This window comes from Pseudorca crassidens, chromosome 5 (genome assembly GCF_039906515.1).
Source record: "Pseudorca crassidens isolate mPseCra1 chromosome 5, mPseCra1.hap1, whole genome shotgun sequence".
NCBI lineage: Eukaryota > Metazoa > Chordata > Mammalia > Artiodactyla > Delphinidae > Pseudorca > Pseudorca crassidens.
The window spans coordinates 88,698,903-88,722,556 of NC_090300.1; the positions used below are offsets into that span (position 1 = coordinate 88,698,903).

Consider the following 23,654-nt stretch of genomic DNA (forward strand, 5'->3'; position numbering starts at 1 on the left):
CCACAATAAAGCAAGTCACACAAATCTTTTGGTTTCAACAATTCATATAAAGTTATGTTTACACTATACTGTAGTCTATTAAGTGTGCAATAGCATTATGTATGTACATACTTTCATTTAAAAATACTTTATTGCTAAAAAATGCTAACCATCATCTGAGACTTCAGCTAGTTGTAGTCTTTTTGCAATAGTAACATCAGAGATACTGATCACAGATCACCATAACAAATAAAATAATAATGAAAAATTTGAAATATTTCAAGAATTACCAAGATATAATTACCAGAGACATGAAGTGAGCAAATGCTGTTGGAAAAATGGCACTGGTAGAAGTGCTTGATACGGGGTTGCCACAAACTTTCAATTTGTAAAAAATGCAGTATCTATAAAGTGCAATAAAGCAATGTACATAGGAATTCTTTTCTTTGCAGGGGGTGGGGAGTTCATTTTACTATACTCTCTACTCTTGCATATGTTTGAAATATTTCACAATAAGAAAAGTTGTAAGTGAAAAGGAAAAAAAAAAAGACTAAGGGAAATAATTAAAACATTATAATTTGGTCTCTATGTTGACCACAAACAGGGCTTGTCTGTTAAAAATCAAATCTGAGCAGTGTCAGAATGAATAACTCATAGAGAGGTGAGTGAACTCTCAAAAACAACCTGAGCAAGATACAGTCGGTGCTGAACAGTTGGGAAAGCATTAAGAGAATTGCCTATATTAGCACAGACTTCCTAAACTGGAGTGCTTTGTTGCTCTTTCCTTGAAGTTCTGTGACCTGGTGATATCTAAAACTCCTACCTATTCGATGTGGTCAGAAGCAGTCCTTTGTTCCTAATCAATACTAGGATCTATAGTTCCTCACACCCCCTTCAGTTTTTTATTGTCTGGGGCTTTGTTTTTTTGGCCTTGAAGACTTACAGGATGGGTTACTGTAATATAATGCATTTGCTACTTCTCTGGAAAGCCATTCAGAATCTTTAACTAGTGCAGAATGTACAACTCTTTTGCTAAATAGTCTCTGCCAAGAGAAGCATTCTTCCGGGCTTTGTAATTTGCATTGATTACTGAGCTGTTCCCCAGTGTATCACTGGGTGTATTCTTTAAAGCCTTACATAGTTCTGTCTTGATTAAAGAAGTCTGACATTGGTGGTCAGTTTTAATAATGACTGAGGTTGATCTGGATAACTTGAAAAAATTTTAACAGATTTTGGAACCCAAAACGTCAGCAGCAAGTTATTCTTGTTGATGACACATACTCTGGAAATCTAGTATTTTAAAAGTGGGTTCAGTGTACAGTACTGAACTTGAAAAAAACAGGAAGTTGAAAAGTAGACAGTAGTGCCAAAAATAAGGTCCTAGTCCTAACTTCTCTGCTCCTTAATCTAATCTGACATGCCTTCAGAATATTTCACTTTCTCGATGATCAATCTTCCAAAGAGTTTCTACCCAATACTTAACCCCACTACATAGGAGCAGAGTTAATGATTTCTCATGAGGCAGATATGAATAGGAACAGTATTCATATCAAAGACAACTGGTCCCACTTCCAGGTCCATCCTTGGGCCAAGATATGTAGTCGCCAACAGTGTGTTGGCGACTGCATTTTTTGAGTCCTGGCGCAAAGTAAGATCCATCTGTTTTGACCAGCCGTTTGCCTGAGTGCCACAAAATGGTCCTGTTATTAGTCTTATTTGTGGTCCTATTTGAGGTTAGGGGATAACGTAAATAAACTTCAGTCCTCTTTGTGATGAATGTAACATGGGAATTAAAAGTGGTGGTGTTGGTAGTGCTAAGTGATGTTGCATCTCTATTTTCTCAATTACTCTGTTTTCTTTGGATTGGGAAGCAGACATTTAAGAATGAGTTTGTCATCTGGAAGGATAGTTGTGACCAAGTTTCCCTCAACAGGATACAAGATGTTATTTTTGAGCTTCATTACCCTCACCAAGGGGGAAAAAAAAGAGAGAAGAGAGAGGGAGAAAATAAATAAGGAAGAAAGTGAAAGTAAGGAAGAAACAGGCAGAGATAGAGAAGGGAAGAGAAAGATCAAAGAAGAGAAAGAGGAATGACATGAGAAGAGGAGAATGTAACTTGACTTTCTGTTCGTAGAAACTGCTTTATTGTTTTGAACTAAGTTCAATTCACTCAACATCTGGTGAATTAAGGAAAAGGAAATCTGACTGATTAAATTGAACTTCTAGTTGTCAGTTAAGTAGTTTATGTATAAATATGCAGCCTAGTTTCTATCACCCTTTCTTGTCTGAACTAGACAGTTGAATCCGTTTCACTAACTATACGTGATCGGTGAGTAGAACAATACTAGTTGGTGATTCAGATTTATATAGAGGTGAGCAGTTTTTATGTTTCTGAATCGTTTATTGGGGATTATTATTATTCCTTATTATTTCTGAGCATGAGTTATTTTTGTCAGTTTCTTTTATGAATGTTTTGTTGCCTTATAAGGAAATATGTGAACTCCCCTCCTCTCAGTCAGTTGTCCCTGGTGACGCCTCCATAATTTCTGTCTTTACACTGGTGCATTTTTAGTCTAATTCAGGCATGTGAGAAGCAGGGGAAAAGTTTAGTTAGTCAATGTCAGTGATCTTTTTTTGGGGGGATCCATTCATGGATAGACCTAGTGAATTTAAGCCAGTTTGAACTTAAAATCTATATGCATCAAATAGACACAATACCCAAAATATTCCTCTGTATAATACAAGAGAAAAAGAAAATAGAATTCACAAGTAAGAACTAGATGCATTTTCTAAAAACAGATGCAATTTCAGGGCTGATCTATGATCATATTCTCATATATGGTGATATTAAAATATTACCTTGCATTAGTAGGAAGGTGGACATAAACATACCATATTTAGTGCTACAAATATATTAAAAAAATGTACTGCCATGCTGTAAAGTAAAAGAAAGATAATTGTTCTGTCTCCATTTTACACTAAAAAGCTCTGTTTTTCTAAACCTGTTGTATCAGTTATTTGAAGCTAAAAATAGGGATGACTTAATCCTGTTTTTTAACTATTATCTTATTCATAGATGGTGTTGTATGAAGAAAGAAAGGATTGAAAATATTAGTATGACATCTTAAGCCCAAGTATTTATGACATATTTTAATTTTAATGCCTGGACTCTTAATTCAAAGATTAAAACTAGGTATTTTTTAAATGTGTTCACAGTTATTTAAATCAAGAAGACTGGTTCAAACCCTGATGGTCTTCCCATGTTGCTTCAGATAGCAATGCTGCATGTGACTACCTATATAATATGATGTGGTCTGGAGTGCACTAAACCCACAATACCTTGCAATGGGCATTTGTATTGCTAAATATGTTCCTTTACCTCTACTTCACCATTTGCCCCACCACCAATTCAGTCATTTGAAAGTAGTAGATGTAACATTTTTTTCCAATTTTATTTCAAGTTACATTTCCCTTTAATATGTGTATTCAGATTGTAGATTTTCTTCTTTTTTCTCTGAAATAACATTTTATGTAATCTTGAGGCTTTGGAATTATTTAGGAGTTTTTAAAAAATCAGAATATAGGTAAAATTCAGAAGCACTGAGCTTCTAGTCATATCATTATGAAGTCCTTAACATGGTGGCATATTTTGTTTTTCAGAATTGCTTTTTTTCCTCTTTAGATCCTTTTCTTTTCATTAAAAAAACGACTCTGGGAAGAGAGTTTTTTTTTTTTTTTCCTTAGGAAAAAAAAAAAGCCACGCTTGACTGATAATGCATTGCTTTGGATGGTGAAACATTATGAAAGTTTAATTTTTAATTAAATCTGAAATACCAATTATAACTGGAAGAGATTTTAACCTGTTTCTTTTCAGACTGCCTGAAGTTACATTTAGAGACTGAAATCACTGCACCTTAAAAACAAAAGATTGAGCTGCACCGCATTCTTGTAAGTGAAAGCTTCCTCTACCTTCCTCTGTGTTTTTGTGACCAACTCAAAAAAAGGACAAAAATATTGGTAACATAGTAACCAGACATGAGTAAAAATTTGAATATCCCTGAAGAAATACATGTTTAAATGATTTCCTTCTTTAAAAAAAGAAAATTTGTAAGGCTCAATATTCAGTATGTCTTTTTTATCCAACCTAAATTGTGAATCCTTTCTTTTGGCTGGCTTGAATTGCATTAGGGAGGGTGTCACCCACCGTGCATCAGCACAGTGACATACACCCTGTCAGGAAGGATTCTTACATTTTGGTACAAGTCTCTTAGAAGGTAACAGATCTCTTATGGAATCAAAGTAGGTTCCTTTTTCCTTTGTGATGTCATTAGAAATTTTTAGCCTTTGTGTCAATGTAAATGGAGAGAAAGAAAGTTCATGATGACATCACAAGATTCTGTTGCTTTGAGGACTTTGGGCAAAACTAAGTAAAATGCATAATTCCCTTGTGTGCGTGTGTTCCCCATTCTGCTATGAAGCAGTCAAAATAGCACATCTTATGTCTTCCCGTGAGCTACAAGGCTGTCTCTCAGAGCCCCATTGTTCCATAAATGCATGTCAGAGTCTACCACAGTCTGGTCTACCCTTATTTAGCTGCTGTTTTGTCAATGTACTTGGAAGAACAATTAACATTTGGGATTTCAATGTCTGAATAACAGGCAGTGAATAGAACCCAAGCATATAAAAGATTCAGACGCCCAGGGTAAGAAAACAGAAGCTTAGAGGTGGTGGGGGAAAAAAGAAAAGCATTTTAATGCCGCACTCAAAGGTTATGAAATACTACAAGGAAATTCAGTGTTATATTTTTTTAATTTTAGATCAAAATGTTCATTTTCGTAGTGAAGTCCAGAAGGTTATGATGTCTTCCAAAGTTTTACAATTTAATGTGTTATGAGGTCTTTTGCTAGAGAGTCTTAAAACACTTAAACAGCATTCATCTCCTTGTGTCATTGTTGGAATGCCGGATGTGGGGTTTACTGCATCGTGGTTTTCAAAGTGTCACAGTTCCTCTCGACAGAGTACACTAACGGTGATTCAGATGATTTCTTCCATTTTCACTTTGGTTTACTGCACTCTTTCATTATTGACTACAGTTCTTGTATGTTTACTGTAGACAGTTCTGACGTTGCTTAAATATCCCTGCCTATTGTCTGAATTCCTGTTAGGTCCTTTTTTTTTTTTTCTTTGAGAGATGTTGCATGGACAGAGCAAGATCACTTCACTGTCAGGGTATCTGGTGAACTGGAGGGAACTTTGGCAGCTTATATATGCTGCCCACTGAGCACAGTGCCTGGATGGTATGAGTGAATACATGATGGTTATTGTTATTTTTGTCATAACTACCACAGTCGAAAACCACAGATGGTAAGGTCTCTAAAATCAGGGTATATTTCTTATTGATTTTTGTAATCCCCAGTACTTGGCATAATAGTAGTAATCAAGAAACAGCTATTGTTATTAGTACAATTAGAAGATTTAAGTCAGAACTTTAGGAGTCATTCATTCAGAGAATATTGTGAAGATGGGTTGAATAAAGTTTTTGACAGTCAGGAAGATAATTATAAAGGAATTTGTCAAAGACAAACCTACTATTTACCACATAACATTAGGCATCAGTCGCCTAGTCTTTCTCCTCTTTGACTTTATACTTCTTTCACCTGAGCAGAATGAGAAGTGCCCATTCATACATATCCTTTTTGTCTGTGAAGTGGTCTTCACTAGTTTTCTGTTTAAGTTGTGTCTTACATCCCATACACTGAAGTTGTCTCCAAAGATAAATCTACCTGGCTCTAGGATGGATGATGCTCTGTACCTGTTTGTCTAATTACTATGCAGTAGATTGTGCTTCAAGAAAATGGGGCAAATGGTACAAAAGGTATTGGGTCAAGAGTCCAGAGATTTGGGAATTTGCCATTAGAAACTTCTACTTTCAGTGCGTCAAAAACCAGGACCAGTTTCTCAGCACAAATATGACCACAGCATTATTTAGAACTCAGAACAATTTGACCCCTCTAAGCTGAGTTTCCCGTTTTTTTGTTGCTGTTGTTTTTTCTTTTGCATAAAGTTACCTGTCCTCCCCCACCAATTTTAATTTATTTCTAAAAGGGGTCCCTTCATTTTTATTAAATTAGCTTCTGGTGGTGCAAACTAAGGCTCTCATAAAACTTGGCCTCTGAGGCAAAGCTAAAATGATAAAATTTAGGCTTCATGAATTGTACTGTTATCATGTTGGATAACATTTAGGGACACCAAAGAACTTTATAAACACATTTCATATGTTTTAAGATTAAAAGATTGAGGTGAAAGAGGTGTAAGGGCATAGCATCGGCAAACGTTACAGGTAGAAAGGATATAAGAAATAAAAGTCCAGTCATCCCATTTTGGAATAAGTAAATTGAGGCCCAGGGTAGGGCATGCAGGTTACCCAAACCATACTGATCACCAATGCGAATCATTCTCAGACATCTAGGCCTGAGAGTAAACCCAACTTTGGACTCTGAGGCTTTGATCTTTCTTCTACACTCAGGGTCTGAGCTGTGTTTGCTGTGGAACAAATTGCCTTAGGCTCATCTTATGAGACCCACTGAACTGTGGTCCCCTCTACCAACTAGTCCAAAATTCATATATAAAGGGTATTCTAAAAGCATTTATTGTTATCAAAAAATTGTTATTTTTTTATTATGCATTTTGGTATTGTGCCTCTGGTTGTGCATTGAGTCACACAGAGGCAAATTTATGTGGTTGGTTTAATATTCTTTATGGTGATTTACAAAGTGGACAGAAGGCCATTAGAAACTTCAGTAGTTTAATTGGGCTTACAAGCAAGATGAAACCGGTAATCTGAACACAGCCATTGTGACGTTGAATTCAAACTTCCCAAAGAGGGTGCATTAGGCATGGTGTCAGAATGTCATTGTTTCCAGGAGTCATTTCCATCAGAGAAAAGTTTCTCAGAGTCTGGAAAAATTGAAATAAACTTTAATAGTTTAAAATGAATTACTTGCCCTGGTAATTTATTTCAGGTTTCCTTTATTGGATTCTGTCATTTGACAATCCAAAGAGACCAGAGTAGTAGTTGGACAACAGATACATCTTTCTTATAGACAAAGTATTTTATGGGTGTAGTAGAGGAAATAAATGGTTATCACTTCATCTGGACCATCAAGGAATAATATCATATTAGCAAGCAGCCTAGGCAGAGGGAAGTTGAGGAAATAATGGTAATGGTGTGACCTGAGTATAGAATGCTGGTTAGGGCCAATGTTTTCCAAAGTATAGGTTGCAACTCATTCATAGGTCATGAAATCAGTTTAGAGGATCACAGTCAATATGCTTTTAAGAAATAGAATCAAAGAAAAAAAGTTTGTAAAAAGACTGTGTTACATATTTTTAAGATAATGGATTGAAAAATAAATATATGTCTTACTGGGAATCATGCCACCAAAATATGAAAGCAGATCTAAAGATGATAGGTCTTTTAAATACTCAACTCAGGTAATCCTGACTAAGGGATAATATTATTTTCCCCTTTTTTCACAAACGAGAAAGTGGAAGAATTAAGCAATTTGTCCCAGGTCATACAAAAGGTAATTGGTTGAGATAGGATGTGAATATGTCTGTCAAACTCCACATGCATACTTTCCCCATGATTTGACATTGTTTTGCAGGGTTGTATGACTTCATTTATTTCACTGTTGATAGAGCACACATTTATATCTTAAGTCCCAAACTACAGCACTGTATTTCCAGTTTCCTTATTTAAATCTTCAACTATATAGATATCACACCAGTTTCTCAGAATCAATATATCAAGTAATTATCCTCCTAGTTAAAAATCATCCTTCTTTTGACTATCCTTATTTTCTTCACCCCAATTCTCCAGGTCATCTTGGCTCAAAATATCTCATTCTTCCCTCTCCTATCCCCCCCAAGTATCCAATAAGTGGCCAGTAATTCTCCTTTTTTGGTATTTCTGTCCTCGTCAGGTTTTCATCTTCTCTTGGTTGTACTAATCTCCTAGTCAGGAGAAACAGAGAGGGGAGACCTGTTCATCCTAAACACTGTTGCCCCATTAGGTTTCATGAAGCAGGAGCCCTAAGATCATGTCACTTTTGTTCAGACAAAACTTTAATATTCTATAGTAATTACCAAACAATGCCTAACCAATATTCATGATACTCTAAAATCTAATTCTGTCCCAATTTTTGACTTAATTTTATGGTTTAATATACCATACACTCAGGCCAGATTTCCTCACCCTCATTTATTAGTATTGTTTCTGTTATCTGGAATGGCCATCATTCTGTTTTTCCATATGCAAATCTAATCCATCCTTACAGGTTACTTTAAATGCTATTTATTCCATGAAACCTTCTCTCCCTGACCTAGCCAGAAATAGTCCACTCTCCCCTACCTACCAAACTCACTTAGCACCTGTAGCAGCCCTGCCAACAATCTTATTTTGGACTTCTGGTCTTCGAAATTGTGAAAGAATAAATTTATATAAGTTAACAAGTTTGTAATAATTTGTTACAGCAGCCTAGAAACCTAATACAGCACCCTCCTACACATTTTTTGAGACATGAATTACTTTCTGTATTTTTAAACAATATTTATGGGATGCTTTATTTATTTATTTTTTTACTAGAAAGCAAATTCTTAGGGATAGAGCCCATATTTAATTATTAATATTTCTTAACCCTATAGAATCTACCACAATAGAACCATTAATTCGTTATTCAACCATGCTTAATATTGGGAATAAAGAAACGATCCCTTAGTGTCTCATGAAATTTATAGTCTTCTAAGGGAATCCGACGTCAAATAAGTATGCAGATAATTACAAAATTACAAATTGTAGTCCATGAGAAGAGCTAATTGGTATGCAAGACAATAATGGGTAGGGAAAATCTATTGTTCTGTCCACTGGGTGCTCAGGAAAGAATTCTTAGAGAAAGTGTCATTTAAGTTGAGGGTTGAAAGACAGAAAGAATCAGCCAGGTGAACAATTTGGGGTGGGGATGGAAGTTTGAGAGGGGGAGAAAGCTCCCAACAGAAACAGCATGGACAAAGCCCTGAGGCAAGGACAAACTGTGTATTCAAGGAAATAAAAGGATTCCAGAGTAGCTAGAGCAAAAGAAGCAAAGGAGGAGAGTGACTGGAGGTGAGGTCAGAGAAGTAACCAGGGTGGGGAATTTGGATCTTATTCTGAATACTCTGGAAAAGCACATAGTAGACATGCAAAAAAAAGTAAGTAAATAAATATTAATTGAAGAATAGCTTAAGAATAGAACAAGATGAAGGTAATTCAAAGGTACATAATATACATAACCTTATAGCATCTATATATTCATTTTGAATCCTCACTGAAGGTTTACTTCTGAATTTGAGGAGGGCTTGGACTTTTGAAACAGAGGTCTAATAGTTCACAACATGTTTCCCATCTGCATAACCAAAATAGGCCTCTGACAACCTTCTAAGATAAGGTCAAGTTAATTTTATTTCCTTTCTAGTTAATAATTATTAAAATTCTGTTGTTGGTTAATGAATCTGTTATTTTTGTTTATTTTTAAGTGCTTATTGTATAGTGTAGAAATGAGTACAAAAATGTGTTCTACTCTTAGAATGTATTTTTAACTGTTAAACCTTAATCTTATTTTTAATTTTGATATATTTTATCATGTGCAATGGCCAGGGGCCTGGAGGCATAGAAAGCCTTGAAAATGAATCATCATTATCCTCATTAATACTACCTATAATATGACTGAATTTCTGGATTAAAACAATCCAGACTGTTTTAAAGTATGATAATTAATATTCTGGAATGCCACTAAATCAGAATAGAGATATTGGTTTGTTTGCAAAGTGATAGAAATTATCCCCTTTTGCAATTAAAGAAGAAATAGAGTAGAGGGAATGTGAAAATTAAAACCATAGAGAAGTAGGTTAAGCTCTAAAGATATGAGTACTTATCTATTGCAACTCAGTAAAAAGACACCAGGATCAAAATATTATGTCTACAGAGAGCCTTAGGAATTATTTATTCCAGTCTCCTCATTTTGGAAATGAACAAAATTTAGGCCTAGAATTCTTGTTCAAGTCATACAGTTAAATAGTTAATGGCAGGGCTGGAACTGTAATTCTAATGCTTAAGAGCTAGATTACCACAGCCAAACCAGCTAATCTGTGATCCAAGCCCCCATTGTAGCCCTTTCAAGGTCTTGGGTGGAAAAAGGAATATTAAGTATAAGAGATGAATCTATAGACAAGTTTTAATTAATAAAAATCTGAACAATAAATATTACTCACAATCTGTTTACTTAATGTACCAGCTGCTTTATAAAATTTGTCTCTAATCCTTGCTACCACCCTCAGCAACCACTCAGCAAAGCAGGAATAATTTCCATTTTATAATGAGAACACTGAGATCCAGAAAGATTAAGTAACATCCAAGATTGCAAAGCCAGTAAGTGAGTTTTGTATTGATGCCAGACCTAACTGATTCAAACCCTGTACTATCTCCTGTTTGGTGTTTTTATCTATTGCGTTTTGTTATCACTTCAGGTCACGTGGTCACAGAGGCCATTAGTTCTCTAACAGTCCAAATGTCTGAAAAACTTTGAAAAAAGTTAAGAAGGTAAAGAAAAAAGTTATGTTTAGCAGGCGCCCTCTCTGCATAAAGCTCTTTACATTTAATTCCCACAACAGTGTCTCAAAATAAATATTAAAACCTTTCGTTTACATTTTAGGAAACTGAGGAACAGTGAGACTAAATAGCCCCCCGCCGCCCAACATCTTAGTAAAACCCAGAGCCAGGATCCAAACGCAGATCTCTCTGACCCCAAGTATTCTTTCCATTATTCCACCCACCTCCAAGTCTGCTCTTCTCCTGATGCTAGTATTCTGTGGTCTGCATACCTCAACTCCTTATATGGCAAAGTAGAATTTAACACATGCTCTCGTAGATTTCCCAAGAAAAAAGAGAATATGTTGAGAGGATGCTTTTATGGTTAAGTTATATCATCTTGCCTGGAAATAAATAGAGCTCCTATATATTTTTCCATCTTTCAGAAATAAAGAGCTGGAAGATTGGTCAAATCCATGACATTAGTCTTTCATCACTACATCATCTTGACTCACTGTGTGTCTGTGCCCAAGGTCCCAATCATATCGCAGACAGTGGTACTAGTGACCTTGATCGTACTTGAAAACATCTTTGAAAAGTGAAAGAAGTAAAATATTGTGTTTATTAGACCAATAAGAAAGAATAAGCTTTACATTTTCCTTCTCAAGTCTAACTTAATTGAAGCCTTATACGCCTGATCAGAGATATAGGTCAATAAAAGTGCTCATCATTACTGCTACTAAAAAAAATGCAAAGCAGAAAATCCAAATATATTTATCAATTGTTAATATTGTTTTCTAATGACCACTGAGGACAACATTAGAAGTGAACTCCTTGGTGAGGGCAGGAGAGATAGAGAAAGAGAGAAAGAGGGGGAGAGGGAGAGAGAGAGAGAGAGAGAGGGAAAGAAGGAGTAAGGGAGAGAGAGAGGGAGAGAGACAATATGGAAGAAGAGGAAGAGGGAGAGGTTTGAAACATTCGTTGATGGCAGGTCCTACTGCATACATGATCCTGAATTTCCTTCCGTGTCAACTTTTGCAACACCACATGTATATACCTCCATTTCTGAGGTCATTTCTACTGTTGTTACACTTGAACGATTATTCTAAAACTGTCTGTCACTATAGAATAGCACCAGTATGCATAACAAGTTTATGGTAAAATGCCTACCTGTTATAGTTCTGTATTTGTTTTTTCCCCTCTGTTTCTTGAGTTTGACTTCCAAGTCTTTCTGTGTGAAAGCCCTTAGCAGTCCATTCAAGTCTTCTAAAATAACTCAGTGAAAAAAATCCTTCCTGCTTCACAGAAGGGACTTTGTTCTTTTACCTCAGCATTGCTCCTTCCAATATGTAGCTAGTAGCCCTAAATCAGAAAGTACATTAGTATATGTTTTGAACTGCTGGGTCTCCTCAGGAGAAAAAAAAAAAAAAAAACTGTTATCTACAATATTATAATATTTTGTTAAAAATCCAATTCTGGTTCAGTGTTTTGTTCTCAAAGGAATTTTGAATGAAGGAAAAGCTTTTGTAAGAGGGAGGAAGCTTATCTAATCTCCTCAACACTGATGAGAAGCAATCAGGAGACTTGTGACTCTTTGAAACAGTAAGTTTCCAGGGAATTAGGCACACGTTTCTCAAGAGCAATAAAGAGTGTTACACTTCAGGTTGCAGCACATTGGCTCCAAATGCACCGCTTCATACATCCCAAATGGCAATTTGAAAGCACCATTCTTTGAATCAACTGGAAAAGGAAGGAGGCCATGCTGAACTGACATTCTTTCAGGAGGTCATGAGAAATGTAATACAGAATGAAGTCAGTCTTCTGATTAATATCAGATTCTCAGGGTTACAAACTTCTTATGATAAAATGTCTTCAGAGATACAGGAAAATAATAGTTACCAAGTAGTAGAAGATTTAGATTTTTGACAAAGTCGTTAACTTATTTGCAATAACTTAACCATATGAAATTTGCTTAACCTTTGCTACAATTTTACTGAACTGTTCTTTGTTTACTTTATTTGAACATTGTAAAACTTTATTAAATAATCAGTAACCAATATATGTCTAACATTGTTATCATTGTCATTGTTGTTACTGATTTGTGTTTTCCTCTATGGATTAGGGCTGCCAGGAATAGCTGTGAGCCTGGGTTACACATTTAATGCTACAGTTGTCTTATCCTCTTTTAGGACTGGAAAGTGGGAGGGACCAATTAGTCTGGTTGCTCAGTTAGTCAACTTAGATTTGTCTCACCTAGAAAACTTGTCAGCAGAATTTTATGTATAAATCCTTTTATCAGACAGAGAAATAGTTTGCATGAAAAGCTCTTGTTTTTTTAATAAGAACTGACTCTATCCTGCTATACAAGACTCTGGTTGATGACATAATACTATCCACATAATCTTTGCAGTTACCACTAGAGAGACAGCCAGTGTAACTGAGAGGAAGGAGCAAGGGGCTAACTATCTAGAGACTTGATTCAGGCATTGTCAAACAGTTCTGTGTTAAGATCATTTTCCTTGTCTGTAGGGGACACTTTTCTCTATCTTACAGACATTATGCAAAGAAGTCAAATGATATTTAGAATTCCACGGAATAAAGATGGTTCATAAATATCATGTATTACTATCACAGTAAAAGTATTAGTAGAATTATAAATCACTTAGGTCTCAGGAGTGAGGTGCTTTATCTGAGCTCTTAGTAGTTAGAAATTACTTTGTTTCTTGAGTTGCCGTAAAGAGAAGTACCCTGTTGCTGCTAAGTACTGTTCATACATTGGAAACAATGACTAAGAATAAGTTGCTGGTGATAAATTACTTCTTTTAAAGACTTATTTTTAAACCATTCTTTATTATAAATTCTCTGAGAGATTCTCTCAAGTTAAAAAAAATATATTTTTAAACTGCTTTATTTCCCACATTGGACTGATTTTTTTTTTCTTTTGAGGGAAAGAACCATGGGTAATTAAGTAATTTTCTCAGTCACTAAAACTGGCACCAGATAGGTATTCAGTAAGTGTTTGTTGAGTATCCTGTGTAAAAATTTAGAAAATTTCAGTAAAATTTGCTTTAAAAAAAGAATACTGCATTCATTAATGTGACTACATGAATACCATGTGATATGTACAGTTGTTATTGAAGATTATACAGCCATTCGGGAAAGAATGAATTATATCTATTGCTATCGACCTGGAAGGATGACCATAATTGATTAGGTGAAAGAGCAAATTTTCAGGATAATAAATATTTGTGAGTAAATATATTTGTGTGTTTATATGAACACAAACATGAAAAAAATGATGGTATAGGTTCTTGTTAACAAGCACAGTGTGTGTGTGTGTGTGTGTGTGTGTAAAGCTGAGACTTTTCATGATACACGTTCATGACTGGAACCACATACAAAGAAATAAAAGTTGAGCAAGCAAAAGTTATTAAAAGTAATTTGATTCTTTACTATAGTTTCTCTGAATATATAACCTGCAATGCAGAAAAAATAAAACTTAATTTTCATTTTTGTCATCTCTTTCATCCACAATATATCTCTCCATTATAGATACCGCCTATGTTTCTCTACCTTTTCCTCACTCTCCTCTTCAAGAGCGCTCACTAACTCTCCTTGGCCCAGGTCAATTAATTTTTCTACTCACTTCCAAATTCCTTGCTGGATCTGACTTATTCTTCTCTTTCTGTTGTAAATCTCACTAGACTTTCTGACTTCTATTTCTCTCACTCACTGAGGAAAAATAAACAAATAAATAAACCTTCTGCAAGATAAGTTTTCAGGACTATATTCCCAACAGAAAATTCACAGAAGTTTAAGTAATTGAAGGAGCAGACCCAGAAGCCTTAGGTTAAAAACAAACATCAGAGGTCCCCTTTAGAATATGCTTGAATAGACTTCAGCCAATGAGATGGGCAGAACATCTGAATTGGAATCAGGCAAGAGAGGACTGCACAATCTGAGGTACTGTCTTTCTCAGAATCAGTACATTCTAGATTCCATCATAGAGTAGTCCTGACAACGACTCACCCTTTATGGATAAAGGGCAGAGGTACCAGAAGCTAAATTAAAAACACAGGAAAGTTGTAGTATAATAACCACAGCTAAACAGTTATACTTTACTTCATGTTATAGTCAGTTATGATAAAGGCTTTAAGAAAAAGAAGGGAGAGAAAAGAAGGGATTGGGGGACTGGGAGAGGGAAGGGATAAAGAAAAAGAAAGAATATCCTCCTCCCAAATAAAAACAATGAGAGAGGGTACAAGAGTGGAAGAAGGTGATTGGTTATGGGATTAGGAAGCATGAAGGAAAAAATAAAATATATTTTGATACCCCAGACTTTCTCATCTGCACAAATCTTCCCTGGTCCCTTATGAGTCCAGCACTGGGTGGGTTGGGTCTTCTTGGCACTTCCAGCCAGTCAGCTGTCCACTCCTTCCTTTTAGAGAGTGCTGACTCAGAGTGAACCATTTACAGTTGTGGGAAACTCCCTTTAGAATATGCTCCCAATTACTTTTGTGACTCTCAACTCTAGGGGACTGAAGAAGTCAAAAGGCACTGATCATGGCAAGCTTGTGCAAAGTTGTAGGTTCACTTCTTTGCCCTATGCCTTCAGTTTAAAGAATTTATGCAGAAAAAACATGAATTCTTGTTTATCTTATGTGACTCCTACCTGAGCCTCAGTAGTCTGGTGAGAGCAGTCACTCTAGCTAGAAATGTGACAAATAATAGAGGTGTGGTTAGAAAGACAAATAATGTTTGTGAAGAGATTTTAATCAGATAAAAAAATGCTTATATAATGTCAAGGGATAAAAGCAAGACACAGAACTTGTATAAAATATTAAGTGTTTATTTCTAGGTGGTTATTGTTCATTTCTCTTCCATTCTTTTCATTTTCCAAAATGACAAGAAAGAAAAAGAAAAGGAAAAGTGCTCTTGCAATATCCTGCCTTTTTAGTTTGTTTAGTTTTAATCAATGAAATAATTTTCATGGTTGCATCTCTTATAATGAAGAGATTTCATTTCAAATTTGAGTGACATGATATTCTTGCTGAGAATTTTTTTTTTTTTCTTTAGAGATGCTACTGTAGTGTAATGTTCTGGTCATTTTTAATGCTCAAATAGCCGTTCAGCTTTGGTGGAGTGACTGGGAGAAGGAGGTTGTGAGGTAGATGGTTCATTATCTAATTACCGGGGATGGATTAATATAACTCAGACAGAACACTTGTCACTTCAGGTAAGAATAGTCAAGAGAAGCAAGGCACGTCAATGGATATATTCAAACCTTGCTTTTCTATATAAAATAAATGTTTACTTGGATGAGAAATTACTTCATGTTCTGCTTATAAAGCTCAGATGGTACAAACGTTTAAATGTAGAAAAAAAAAACTACACACAATCAATAGACTTGATATAGCCAAAACTCTGTTAACTCCTGGTCTTCTAAATATTTTACCTATTTATCTTATTCTCACCTTATAGCTCACCTTTTTATCTTATTCTCACATTATATCTCTCTAAGGTCTAATGAAGTCCTTAGACCATTTTCATAGCTTATGTTCTAGTTTAGGTTCTGTAGCTCTTTAAAATCTAAATGTTAATTATCCTTATAATTGACACCTCTTCTGCTCTTCTGCTTTCAACTAAAAGGCTACTTAATCTCTCCCAGTTGGAGTGGTTCTTCTGTCATTTACAATTCTAAATTTCTCTTTCCTCACCTCCATGCTTTAGACCCAAACTGCCTTTTACAGTTACTTTCATTTGTTTACTCCCCCTGACTCAGGATTTCTTTCTCCAGCTCAGAGATTCCTAATCTTGGCTGCACATTAAAATCACCTAGGGCTTCCCTGGTGGTGCAGTGGTTGAGAGTCTGCCTGCTGATGCAGGGGACACGGGTTCGTGCCCCGGTCCGGGAAGATCCCACATGCCGCGGAGCGGCTAGGCCCGCGAGCCATTGCCGCTGGGCCTGCGCGTCCGGACCCTGTGCTCCGCAACGGGAGAGGCCCCAACAGTGAGAGGCCCGTGTACCGCAAAAAAAAAAAAAAAAAAAAAAAAAAAAAAAAAAAAATCACCTATGAAGTTTAAGAAAAAAATACCAGTGCATTGACCTCACCCTAGATGTTCTGTTTTAATTGGTCAGGGGTGGAGTTTAGCTACAATGCTAGACCCTTACAGGAACCAAACTCTTATTTCATCTCAAAATTTTCAATTTAGTTAAGTTTAACATGCTTCTTCACACTGGAAAACCATTTTTTTCTGGATAATGACTACTTTCCTAACCAGGCAATAATAAAGTTTTAACATTACGCATAATACAGCTGTATCTATGTATTATCACACAGACATGCATTTGACATACACAAGCACACACATTAAGATAATGACCAAACTTGAACAAAAATTTGATATACATAGAATTGCTTTTACTGTAATTAATTAGAAACTAAGTATAGTTAATGAAATTTTAAGAGTCCTCTTTAAACCTGTATTGAAAATAGAATGCCATACATTGCTCAAGGTACCAGAATATGCCTTGAGTCTGATTTGTGGGGAAATAAATGGTGGCTGACAACAATGTCAAAGGGGTGTAAAATTGATAGTCAAAAGGTGGAAGCATCCCAAATGACCATTTCTGGATGAATGGATAAATAAAATGTGGTGTAGGCATACAATGGAATATTAGCCTTAAAAAGGAATGAAATTCTGACACACAGTACATGGATGAACCTTAAAGACAGTATGCTAAGTGAAATAAGTCAGACCCAAAAGAACAAATATTGTATGATTCCATTTGTATGAGGTACCAGAATAGTCAAATTCATAGAGACAGAAAGTAGAATAGAGGTTACCAGGGGCTGAGAGGAGGGAAGAGTGGAGAGTTGTTGTTTAATGCATTCAGAGTATGAAAGATTAAAAAGTTCTGCTGATGGATGGTGGTGATAGTTGCCAATAATAGTGATGTACCTAATGCTATTGAACTGTGTACCTAAAAATGGTTAAAATGGTAAATTTTATGTTATATATATTTAACCACAATTTTAAAAAGAAATGTACATTTGAAAACTTAAGAAATTTCAGTGAAAATGGATTGCAGCTACAGGGTTAGAGGCACAATTGAACTGAGTAGTCTTTTCACAGAATCATTAGGGTTTTATGAAATATAATAACTTTTTAGTTTAATAATCTTTACTTTGCTACTGAGGCCAGTCATACTTATAAAATCCAAGTGCTGGTATTATCCTTGATTCTCAAACAGTAATGACTGTAATAAACTACAGAGACCAAATTTTAAGTAAGCAGGATTATTATTAAATGCTTAAAGCTATATTAGAATTCTCATTTTTCATCAACTGATGGCAGAGGCGGAGCTACAGGTTTCTTTTTTACCAACAGCACTATCTCTTACCAAATTATCTTCTAGGTAGGAGGAGCCTTGGCTTTGTTTGAGTCCATACTTTTCCAATAATTCAATATGTGAGCCAGTGGGTATTTTTGTGTTTTTTTTTTCCTGAAAATGTTGAATATTTTTATTGACTCATAAATTTCTTGGTTTAAAGTTCTGTAAATTTTAACACATGTATAGATTTTTGTAACAGCCACCATCACTATCAGGGTACAGAGCAGTTCCATCACCCAGAAGAACTCCTTTATGCTATCCCTTTATCCCTCCCCTATCCACCAACCCCCCCCCCCCCGCCCCGGCAACCGTGATCTCTTCTTTATCCCCATAGTTTTGTCTTTCTGAGAACTGTCATATAAATGGATGCATATAGTGTGTAACCTTTTGAGACTGGATTCTTTCACTCAGCATAATGTATTTGCAATTCAGCCATGTTGTTGCCTGTGCCAATGGTTTGTTTCTTTTTATTACTTCATATTGTTCCTTTGTGTGGATGTATCACATTGTTTATACATTCACCCATCAAAAGACATTGTGTTTTTGTTTTTTATTTTCCAGTTTGGGGCAATTATGAATAGGACTGCTATAAACATTTGTGTACAGGATTTTGTGTGAACACAGTTTTCATTCTCTAGGGTAAATATCCAGGAGTCATACTGCTAGGTCAGATGTAATATGTATGTTTAATTTTATAAGAAACTCCCGAACAGTTTTGCTGAGTGAGTGGCTATACCATTTTGCATTCTCACCAGAAATGTATAAGAGTTCCTGTTGCTCCACATCCTTGGCAACCCTTGGTATTGTTAATATTTTTTATTTTAGTCATTGTAATAAGTGTGTAGTGGAAACACTTTTTTTTTTCTTTTAACTACATTTTTTAAAGCTATAGATGAAAATGTGATTCTGGGTTCATAATCTTTCCTGACTCATTTCTAGAGATATTCTACTCCTATGAATGTTTTTCCGCAGGAAAAAAAATATGGTGTATTATTTTTATATTTCTGATACTGTTTGTTTTACCCTCCTCTTCCCAGAATTGCTATTTCTCTATGATAGTGCATTAATTTAATTTTTCAGAAATCTCTTTCTTGAAGATCTAAAAAAAATCACCTGTTTATATCAAATTGTATTGTAGATTGAAATAGTGTATGTACCTATGTAAATTCTAGATATGAGGTATAACAAAATTAATGTATTCATTCAACACACATTTGTCGAATACTTGCCATATCTCAACTAGTTAGGTGAAAAATACGTGGTACATTAGGAAAAGGCGATGTGAAAAATATCAAATTATAGTTCTGTTTGTACTTCTAATGTTGAGGCAAATGATATTGAGAATGTGGTTACTGAAATAAAATTCTTTGAGATCAGCACATCAGGGGTTGAATGGGTCTTGGTCTCTACTTAAAAATAACATTTTGGAAAAATGAAAACAAATTTATGTCAATGAACACACGTTTTTTTTTTAGAGAAAAGAGTCCTGTCCTGAGTTAGGAGACCTGCATCACAGCCCCACTTCTGCCATTTTGCAGTTTTGGAGTTCGAGCAATCATTCCACGTCTCCAAATTCATTTCCTTGTCCATAACATTAGAAAGTTGGCCTAGATGATCTCTAAAATTCCTTCCAGCTTAAAAATTAAAAACGAACACTGTCTTTCCAGGATTTACATCTAGCTACTAAGAATGGCAAGAAAGGCAACATTTTTATTATTCTTAACAAAGGTGGACTTTATATCACAATGTAACATAATTAACTAATTTGTTTACTATGCGTCCTTGGCTGCAGGACATTGTCTACACCCTGATACAGAGGCGTACTCTACTTTTACTCAGCGCTCAGAAGCATTTCAAAATGTGAAATAATCCTTTTTTTTTTTTTTGTAATAATGTCACCCCTTGGCTTCTATGATCTCACACTCCTCACACTCCCTGATTTTCCTCCTACCTCACTGACTTGTCACTTTTGTTAGATCCTCCTTCTCTGGTCCATTATACACCCTAGAGGAGCTCTTCTAATCCAATAGCTTTAAATACTATTTATATGTCTATGACTCCAAATTTTTATCTCAAGTCTGACCTTAATCTCTCACCTGAGCTCTAGGCGTAGAAATAGGACCATTTACTTGCTGTCTACATTGGATGTCCAGTAGGCACCTTAAATTGAGTAAGAGATCTTGATTCCCCACCCCATCTCTGTGAATAGCACCATCCTGGTGGAAGAGGCCTGCTCCAGTTAATGCTGTATCTCATCTTTTTTTCTTATTCTATTATCTTTGGCAATACAGTTTCCTCAGAACTTAGCTGGCTTCTGGTCCGTTTGTTTCAGGCCATTTCCATATGTGAGTAACCACAACAAAATTCTCAGCTGGATAGTTTTTAAACCTGGAAACTCTGTGTTTCTTTTTTAACTGGCCCCGTGTTCTCCTCATCTCCACATTTGCCTAATAGTGGTTATCTGGAGCCATTGGAAACAATAGGCAGGATGGGAAAGCACACCCTTAACCTACTCTTGCTCTGATCAAGTGTCATTGTCTGACAGGTAATACTTGAAGGAAGATGCTTATCTCCTGTTAAGGCTGCCATGCTGCTTCACTTTTGGGTGCAGAAGAAGCTTAGCTTTTTGCAAGGATTGTTCTCCATTGTCTGGTCCCATGCCCTCTAGATACCATTTACTGTGTCTCCACCAACTGGATGGGTCTCTTTCCTCTCTTGCCTTCCTAGAAATGATTTATTCTGAATGAGGGAGATGGGTCATTCGCCTACTCAGAAACTTTCAATGACTCCTCATTGCTCATAGGATTGTAATCCAACTCCAAAGCGTGACAATTAAGGTCCTTCAGAATTGGACCATCAGAATTTTTATATATAATAAATTTTATATATTGAAATGTATGAATGCATTTAAAGGGCATGCCACACTGCCTAGAATGTTAGGAACTAAATAATGGTAATTATTTTATTAACCAATTTGCTTGATTTTTTAATGTTTAAAGAAATTGCCTTCAAAAAAAGGTTTTTAAAGGAATATATCTTAATATTCAGCAAGTCACTTCTAGTAATCTTTCCATAAGAAATACTTGCACAGGGCTTCCCTGCTGGCGCAGTGGTTGAGAATCTGCCCGCTAATGCAGGGGACACGAGTTCGAGCCCTGGTCTGGGAAGATCCCACATGCCGCAGAGCAACTAGGCCCATGAGCCACAACTACTGAGCCTGCGCGTCTGGAGCCTGTGCTCCGCAACAAGAGAAGCTGCGATAGTGAGAGGCCCGCGCACCGTGATGAAGAGTGGCCCCCGCTTGCCACAGCTAGAGAAAGCCCTCGCACAGAAATGAAGACCCAACACAGCCAAAAATAAATAAATAAATAAATAAATAAATAAATAAATAAATAAATAAAAAGCCAAGCATTTGAAGTCCTTTAAAAAAAAAAAAGAAATACTTGCACATATATTACAACAATTTTCATCGCAGCTTTATTCAAAGTAGCAAAAACTTCAAAACATATTAGATTTCCATCAAAAGATAAATGGTTTAACATGTTATTACATTAGACTATATCTATCTTTTACAAAGCATAAAATAGATCCATATATACTGCCCTGAGATTTTACATGATATATGTTAAGTTTAAATTACAAAGTTGTAGGTTTAATATAGGTAATTGTCTTATCTTACATTGATACAAGTGAACTACAACTGTCACAAAGAATGGGAAGAATACACTCCAAACTGTTTATCTTAGAGGGTGACTGAGGAAGATTGCAGTGACAGAGGAGGTTTCTTTCATTCTTGTTAAAATTTATTTTTAAGTGGTGGGATTGTTTGTAATGTTTTTAACTTCATTTTGTATTTGTCTGTGGGTGAATGGGATAGTTTTCAGTAGTTTCAAATAAAAAAAACATTAAGTTGAAAAAGCCCCTGTCAAAATTTAAAATGTTGCCCTGGAAGAACAAAATAGCATTAATTGATTTGTTGATTCACTCTTACCTGGGAAAATAAAATGTAGTATTTTGGGAAAATATAAAACAGAATTTGGGGAAAGTAAGCCTTTTTGAAGACTTAGCAATTTTGCTAGGGTCAACCTTATTTAAGACCACCAAGGAATTTGTATGATAACACTATTTTATAGATCTTTGCATCAGAAACCAGAAAACATATTTCTTCTGTAAGTTTCTATAAAGTCATCCAGAATTGTTAATTATCTGTTACTCTGACTGTTACAGAAGTGTTCAATTATACCGTAAAGAATTGATAAATCGTATGACATTAGACCTCAAATGTCATAGATCGACTTTTTAATTCTTTTTTTTTTGAAAATAGGTATTTAAGTGTAAATAAATGTGAGACAATAAGTTCTTGATATTTTTGCTTACGTAAGGGCAAGAAAACTACTTATTTGTGTGTTGAAAAGATTCTAGGTGTGCTGGAAGCCCTCTGTTTTTACAACCTCCTATGAAAACTGTCAGGGAATCTAGAAGTTTCTTGAGAAATTCCCATGACCAACCATAGGAGTTTCAATAATAATAACAATATAATAAAGCAATATAGAAGTCACAGTTTGCAAATCCAATGCCAATTTATGTGAAGTATGAATTTATACTGTTAGTTTAAGGTACCAAATGTCAGTATAGAAACACAGAATTAAATCAGATAAACAATTCCCTTTAGTAGGGAAACTATCTGTATGTCGTAGTTACTCTTTTCTTATTTCACCGTAAGGCTATGTTGATTGTCTCCCTGCCTCTAACATACCACTCAAATGCTTTATCAACAGAAAGCTTTTTCCTCTATGATGACATTCAAAGGGGCCCGTGGAAATGCAATAAAATCTAAATTGTCCTAAGAAAATTAAGAAAACGATAATCTGCAAGGCAGATATAAATATTTGATGCTGTGGTTACATGCGTCTATTCATTTAATTATTAGCATATATAGAGTATAGGGTTTTTAGATTTTACTTCTTATCTAACTGTACTGAAGACACTGAAAAATCAAAATTATTATACTTGTAAGGTAAGATAGTGCCTAAAATCTTGAAATTGGAAGGGTTCTCAGAAATCATCTAGTACAGTAACTTTGTTTTCTAGATAAGGAGTTGGTAAACTATGGCCTGTGAGTCAAAGCCAGCGTATTGTTTTCTTTTTGTATGGCCAGTGAGGTAAGAATGATTTTTACAGATGAACATTTGCAGTTGATTTCATGATAAGGACACTGTCTTTGAACCTCAGCTAAGCAATGTGTTATGCTCTAAAAAAGAATTCTGTTCTTGTCATTAGGAGACCTGTATTGGAAAAAAAAAAAAAAAGATTTAATTATTATTATATTTTAAATTTTGTTAATAAAATAACAATGTGATTTATTTTAAATAATTTTATTTAAAAGTTTTAAATTGAATATTTTAAATATTTTTATTAAAAATATATAGTGTGGTTTGTTTTCTCTCTTGTTATATAAGTGCCCACATAATATAGCATTCCTGATATTGCCGCTTGACCCACAAAACCTAAAATATTTATGATCTGGCTCTTTATAGAAAAAGTTTGCTGACCCTTGTCCTAGATGAAGGACCTAAAATTGAGAAAAGCTGAATGATATTCCCAAGGTATTGGTTAGATCCCTTTCATCTCTTTGGTTCAGAATATCCTAACATT

The 23,654-nt window shown here is 35.3% G+C and overlaps 1 protein-coding gene across 9 annotated transcripts in view; it reads left to right on the plus strand.

The window, feature by feature from the left end:
* The window catches only part of ZBTB20 (zinc finger and BTB domain containing 20), an 816,172-nt gene that overhangs the window by 336,276 nt on the left and 456,242 nt on the right, over window positions 1-23,654 (plus strand). For 6 of the 9 annotated variants that reach the window (XM_067738834.1, XM_067738832.1, XM_067738848.1 and 3 more), the window contains one exon: window positions 3,854-3,927. The exons of the other annotated variants lie outside the window; for them this stretch is intronic. The gene's annotated coding sequence lies outside the window, so the exon portion shown is untranslated. The remainder of the gene's footprint in view (window positions 1-3,853; window positions 3,928-23,654) is intronic. 9 annotated transcript variants of the gene reach the window in all.